This window comes from Mus pahari, chromosome 16, assembly GCF_900095145.1.
Source record: "Mus pahari chromosome 16, PAHARI_EIJ_v1.1, whole genome shotgun sequence".
Classification (NCBI taxonomy): Eukaryota; Metazoa; Chordata; class Mammalia; order Rodentia; family Muridae; genus Mus; species Mus pahari.
The window spans coordinates 14,339,030-14,346,583 of record NC_034605.1 but is presented as its reverse complement, the minus strand read 5'-3'; the positions used below and the strand labels follow the sequence as shown (position 1 = coordinate 14,346,583).

The 7,554-nt window shown below is 38.7% G+C and overlaps 1 protein-coding gene and 1 pseudogene across 6 annotated transcripts in view; both read right to left on the bottom strand.

Moving 5' to 3' along the window:
- Dip2c (disco interacting protein 2 homolog C) overlaps nt 1-7,554 on the bottom strand; it is a 391,262-nt gene that overhangs the window by 193,894 nt on the left and 189,814 nt on the right. The window lies entirely within an intron of this gene.
- Nucleotides 5,303-5,575, bottom strand: LOC110334125 (annotated as a pseudogene).

Genomic DNA, 7,554 nt, shown 5'->3' with positions numbered 1-7,554 from the left:
AAAACAAAACAAAACAAAAAAAACCAAAACAACAACAACAACAAAACCGATGAAAGTCAAAGATCTACATAAAAATCTCAAATTTCTCTAAATTGGTCTACAACTTTAAATATATATCCAATAAAAATCCCAGGAGAATTTCTGGGAGGTATAGACTAGCTAATTGTAATAGTTATAGGAAGAAGCAAGGGCACTAAAGACTATCACTGGCCCCAGAGTGCATACAATGTAATCAATTTGGTATAGGCTCACAACGCAGGATTGAATATTTACTATAAAGCTATAAAAATCAAAACAATATGGTATCAGCAAAGAAACAGATGAAAAAGCAGGGAATCTAGAAGTAGACCTACACAATACAGCTGTTTATTTTTCACAAAGGTACAAAGTGAGTTAAACGGAGAAAGGGGATCATGTCAGCAGAAAACTGGAAAGTTAAAGGGAAAAAAAAATCCATGCCTTATAAAACAGTAAAATAGATACCAGGCCTAAGTAGGAAACATAACTATTTAGACCAAGTATAGTCTAGTTGAAGGGTTTGGCTCACAGGTAGAATTGGCCAGCATTCATGAAGTCCTTAATTCAATCCTCAGACATAGAAAGAAACATTTCCTTTGGGGCTGGAGAGATCACTAGGCAATTAAGTATGTATACTGCTCTCTCAGAGGACTGAAGTTCAGTTCCCAATACTGACATTGGACAGCTCACAACAACTATAACTCCAGCTCCAAGTGATCTGATATTCTCTTCTGGCTTGTTCGAGCACACACACGTGTGCATGTGCGTGTGTGTGTGTGTGTGTGTGTGTGTGTGTGTGTGTGTGTGTGTGTGTGTGTATTATTTAATAATAAACTCTTTAAAAAGAAAAAACAGGTTAAAGATTACCTCAATTTGGAGTAGGCAAATAATTTCCACTGCATGGAAAGCATAGGCCATTTAAAAAGAGAATAAACTAAATAAACTGAATATAAGAACTTGAAACATTTGAAAATGTTTCCTACAAACTGTATCATTAAGAGAATAACAACAAGAATGGGGATGAAGCTTAGTGACAGAACATTTTCCTAGTATGTGCAAGGTATTGGGGTCAATCCCGATCACACCAGAAAAAAAGGGGGGGAGGGGAAGAGCAGGAAAATCAAATTACTAACCAGCAGAAGTTATCTTCAAACCACATATTGGCCCTAAGAGCAACAAACATTGCAATTAAACACGGGCAGATACACTCTGATGAGGTAACTAAGTGCTTTGTAAATAAACATAATAAAAACACACTGTTCACTCAGTTGATTTTACAAGAGGTAGATTTTAAAAGAAAGCCAGGCAAGAGGAATGGAAAGTAAAGTATGCTAGAAAGCACAGATTTTAAAGATGAGTGGGCAGCTATGGAAGGCCACCATCTCTCACCTAACATCAAGGAGGGGAGATTACTGACAATCTGAAAATGAGAGCCACTCAATAAAGCTTATGCACAATGGAGTGGTAGAGAAAAAAAATAACATGAAGACACCTGCAAATAGAAGTATGAACATTTGTAATCTGAAATAACATGTACTCAATATCACCACTTCCTATTAAGCTCTTGGTAATTTATAAATGCGTCTTGGAAAGTGTATAAGTGACAGTTCTTCCTCATAAGCAATCACTAGGACAACATGAGCAGAGCATTTCTAGCATTGGACTGTAGTATCTAGGAACCAAGAAATTCATTAAAAAACAAACAAAAAAACAGAAAAAGAATAGTGAAAAAAATTAAAGTCACACTTTAATCTCCTAAAATACTTTACTAATCCTGTCCCATAATTACTATGTATTGGGAACCATAGTGTTTTAGGACATGAAAAGGAAATATAAAGCAACCAAACAGCCTGTTGGCTATACTACACCACTGCTCGTCCTGCTTGGCCACGTGGAAGGGAGAGAGTGACATGTTTTCCTGTCCTTGGAACAGAGTCAGAAAGGTGTAGGTCTCCAGGAATGTTGATGATTGCTAGGTTTGAGGCTTGTTTGTATTTTATATATATATATATATATATATATATATATATATATATATATATATACACATTTGTAAATAAACATAATAAAAACACACTGTTCACTCAGAGTTGATTTTACAAGAGGTAGATTTTAAAAGAAAGCCAGGCAAGAGGAATGGTATGTGTGTATATATATATATATATATATTTACTTCATGTTCCTCCCTAGAGAAATATTCTCCCTGCCAAGGTTATCAGGGAATGTCCTCTCTACCTAGGTTAATGATGCCATGATAATCAAAGATAGCATGAGTCTGACAGGCAAGGCTGTGTCTAATGTCTCAGCAAAGTGGTAAATAAATGCTGTGGGAAAGAACTCTGAAAACATGAGTTCAAAAATTTATCATCTCAACTATGCAAAATATATGGATACAATGTAAATTGATAAGGAGCTTCATGGACCTAAAAGAACAGAGGCAGCTGCACTATAAGCAAGCTTGTCAGAAAGATTCTAAGGAAGGAGATAAAGAGATATGGGGAGTGGTCATGGAAGGGCAAGATACCACCCAGCTTCATTTATTGTTTTTGCTTACAAAGGAAGGCAGACTCCTGATGTCTAGGTCAGTCTGGAACAGAGTGAGATTAGGCCCAGATATGGTAGGAATGGCAATCTCAGGGTGAGATCTCACACAGAGAGCATGTAGTCTGTGCTTACAAAGGCAGGCAGATCTCTGAGGTCATTTGCAATGTTAAGAAAAAAAGAAAACAGTATCTCTTGTGAGGCTATGCCAGTGCCTGGCAAATACAGAAGTGGATGCTCACAATCATCTATAGGATAGAACACAGGGCCCCCAATGGAGGGGCTAAAGAAATTACCCAAGGAGCTGAAGGGGTCTGCAACCCTATAGGTGGAACAACAATATGAACTAATCAGTACCCCCCCCCCCCGAGCTCGTGTCTCTAGCTGCATATATAGCAGAAGATGGCCTAGTCAGCCATCACTGGGAAGAGAGGCCCCTTGGTCTTGCAAACTTTCTATGCCCCAGTACAGGGGAACACCAGGGCCAAGAAGTGGGAGTGGGTGGGTAGGGGAGCAGGGCAGGGGGAGAGTATAGGGGACATTCGGGATAGCATTTGAAATGTAAACGAAGAAAGTATCTAATAAAATAATTTAAAAAAAACAAGAAAAAAAGATGTACTTGCTGTCTTTTTCTAACAATCAGGAAGCTGTGTCAGAGGATGCTGATTCATGCAATAATCAAAGGGGAACCTGGGCTGAACAATTGAATTAATATGTAAATAAAAGACTGGGCTTTTAGTGTACATGAGATTAGCTATCCACAGAGGTTTTATCATTTTTCCAAACAAAAAAAGTGCTGCCTTGAGCAGAACACAGGCCGTCAGCTTGTACCCCATTACTGACTTCAAGTCGTTTTTGGTTTTGTTTGTCGCTCTCAAACACCCCTTCTCTCAGAACCCCTTTACAAGTTGAGGCTGGTGCTTGGCACACCATCAAACTAAATACATATGGAAATGGAAGCAAGTGATCCAAAGAGACAGCCTGTGCCTAAGTAAGCACATTCACCTCCCCAAGTCCTAGAAGGCACTCAGATACATGTGCATAGTGCACATACTAATTTGAAGCACACTTTTGAAGGATTCAATGAAATAATTTAAGAAGTTCAAGAACAGACTGATATTAAAGGCTGAACCATGACTTACAAGCAAAGCTTAATATATGTATATAAACATACATATATTCATATTCTGTCATATCTCTATGTATAGCACTCTAAATAGAATAACTTTTGTTAAAAAAAAACAAAAACAAAAACAAAACAAAAAAACAAAACACTAAAGTCATGCTACACTGGGTTGTCCCAACATTGTCTGCTGTGATAACACGGAAGAGAAAGTATAAGAAAGTGCCTGCAAGGTCTTCATGCAGAAGACACTGGAGGGTCATAACAGTGAGATGAGCAATGGAGGAAGCTGAAGAAAGGATCAGAGCACCTAAGCAGAGATGAAAATAGGAAAATAGTTATGGGTGAGAACATGAAGCTCCAATCTTGCTGTGATTGTCTGGTAGCTAATGAACATCTTTCCAAGAGTCAATTCTCCCTCAGGAACACTCACCAGTCCTAGAGGATGGGGTGGGAGGGGAATGGAACTGCTTGGCCCTATATGGAGCTCCATTTTGAAAAAACATTCAGGTGGCAAAACTATGTGACCACACCTATATACTCTTCAATAAGTATGCCAATCACATCACACAGGCCAGTTCCACCCTGCTCATCTGTAAGCTGACTGTAGGAGACTCCGGGAATGGAGGGGCCTAGGCATGGCTACCATTCACATGGACAGGCCATGAGTTCAATCTCTAGCACACACTGCATTTGCATGTAGACATGCATGCATCTGGGCAGACACGTGTGCACACATACACACACACAACCCTCACGATTTCTTTGTTATAGTAACAGTGAGAATTGCAAAATTTATCTTCTATAGCCACCTGAATTTGAAAAAAGAACCACATAACTTGTGAGTGGACAAGAGCAGTTCAAATGGAGATTAACTTGACTAACCAATTCAGGGCTCGCAGCTATAATGGAGTTACCCTTTTCCTGAAAGAGCTCAATTCAATGATTTTCTATTTAATAATGTGCAAAAACAAAAATCACATCAGAACAAGAGATATACTTGATTTAGTATTAGAGAGAAAAGATGTTTTCATCATACTATCAGGATGTCACTAGTCAAAGACTTAAATGTATAAGCTTAATCTCCCCAATGAACTCATTCTGTAAGTCCAAAAATACCATTAGTACCTCACAAAGAAGACCCCATGAAGTTAATGGTAGAAATCTTACTACTGCATAACAAGTAACAAATACAGAATACAGGACTGAAGCCTGATGTTAATGACAGTTAACTCAGCAATCACCCACCTAAATCACACTCTTGAAGAATCTGGCTCCCACTTGTAGTCAAGCATCTTACATGTTTACAGGAATCTGACAACCGGCCACTTTAGTATTGTTACCTTCCAAGCACTTTGTACATTTGTAATCGCATCACCAAGGGTGTCAGAACCAGGTTCAGCTCAAAATGGCTCAGGATTTATTTAAGTTCTCCTTTTTCAACAAAGGCAGTGTCCGCAATTCTTTTTTTTTGTTGTTGTTATAGAAAAAGTGTTTATTTTGAAATTATTTTAACTGAGAAATAGAAAACCTCATTGGAAGGAGGAAAGAAACAAAAACCACAAAGCATCCAGGCAATGTTTTAGTTCATGAGCTTGTTACCTCCTCACTGGTTCACTTGTCCCATGATGAGAAAGTACTCAGCCACCCACAATAATGTTATTAATGGGTATATGGATCAGTTTCATGAAGAAGCCAATGAATCCCATGATAGCAAATCCTATCGCTGTAGCCATGGCAATCTTCTGGAATTCTTTTCTGTCAGGTTTGGTGCATCTTTTAACCAGCCGAATTGAGTCCTTTACAAACTGCTGACTGGGCTCTACAAACTGCATTTCCTGATCCATGTTTGTGGGATGGCGGATTGAGAGCATAGAGACACGTAGCTTAGGAGAGAACAGTGTCCACAATTCTTGATGGGAAATGATCTATTAAAACAGCAAGAGCAGTATTTTTCAATCCCCAGCACAATACAAACCAGGCATAGAGATAACTTGCCTATTATTTTGGAGACAGAAGCAGGAGGATCATATGGCCAAGGTCATCTTTCCTACGTTGTATGTTTGAGACCTTGGTTACATGAAAACATCTCAAAAACAAACAATAAAAATTCAATAGGTCGTAATTATCAGTGATTTAAAAAAAAAAAGATAATTTGGGGCCAAAAGGCAGTTCAATGATTAGGAGTGCTTGCTGCTCTCTCAGATTATTCAAATTGGATTCCCAGAACCTACATTAGTTGTCCCACAACTAGCTCAAGGGGATCCTGTAGCTCACTTACTCTCAACTCCTCCCTCCCTTCCCTTTCTCTCAGCATAAACACGCAGACATAGATATAATAGATTTAAAAATGTAAAAGATGATTTCTGAGAATAAGATAATTGAGAACTTTCATTTTAACTCTGAAGGTAGTGCTAACTTATTCCTGAAGCCAAGCTGAATATACAAAACCACCACTGATTTACCTAATTTTGACAGTTTTGGTCCCTTCTATGTTTATCCTCAACAGCTTTTCTCATATATAACCAGGCTTGAGGATCATAATGCAATACACAGGAGTCATAGGAAAGACCATTTTTAAGAATGGAAGCATACTGATCTATTTATAGTCACTTATTTTTCCCCTTTCCAGAATGTTAAAACTACACAGCATATGCAGTCTCTTCAGAGTGGTTTCTTTCATCTCTGCAACTGTGTTGTTAGAAAGTTTTTTCCTTCTTATAGTTGAACAGTATTGTATTACATGGATGCTGCAGTTCCTTTACACATTCACTCATTGAAGAATATGTTCGTTATTTTGGGGCATTTCTAAATAACATTCCTACAGATCTTTATGTTAACATTTTTGTGGATATGCCTGCCAATTGGTTGGGTAGCTATCCATTTGGGGTTTAAAAGCTATCTCCTAAGATAAGGAAATTTTAATTTTATGAAACAGTCAGCATGAAAGACAACAAGTTAAATGAAGAAGCCTAGCAAGTGTGACCTTGAAGTAGTGGGGAAGGTCAACTTCCTTGCTCATTTAATGTGTTGACAGATGTGTCCTTTTCTTTTAAAGTATAGAATAGAGTTTACTCAGGGCATGGAGAAGGGAGTTAAGAGGGTAGTAGAGGCAGAGAGAGAGAGAGAGAGAGAGAGAGAGAGAGAGAGAGAGAGAGAGAGAGAGAGAGAGAGAGAGAGAGAGAGAGAGAGAGAGAGATGCGCCAGCCATAAGCATGTGGAGAGAGGGGGAAAGGAATGGGGAAGGGCGATGGGAAAGAGCAGGAACAAGAAGGGAAGAGCTTACATCAACCGTGTTCTTTCTGTTTTATACCAAGGGGGATCTTCTGTTCTTCCATATAGTTACATGAGCCAGGAAGTCAGAACCATGAAGGCAAGCTCTGACTCCTAGGCAAGAGAAGCTGTGACTGCATGCAAAGACAAAATGTACTACCTCAGGCTGCCTCCCCCATGCAAAGGACTCTCTTAAAGAACAAAAGTGAGTGAGCTATATATGATTCTTGTATCACATTCATCAAACAAGCTTCCCACCAGCTGTAGCATCATATCCACCCACAATTAGAAAAATATTTGATTATACCACTGTGACCTCTTGCCAGAACTGTCTCTCTGGACATCTCCAGAGGGGACACTTTGTGCTCCCTCAAGAACTTTTAAAAGTTTCAGATATTAAAAAAGAAAAACCTTTCCCTCTTAAGAAATACATTAGTACATACACATTTCTTTTAGTACACAGTGGATAGAATCCTAGAGTGTAGAGCTCTTATCCAGCCTCCACCTTCTGTTCTGCAAACAAAATCTTGAACAAATATATCTCAGAAACCACTGTCAGTCCATGGTAGACCTAAGCCAAAGACACAAAGCTTTTTTTT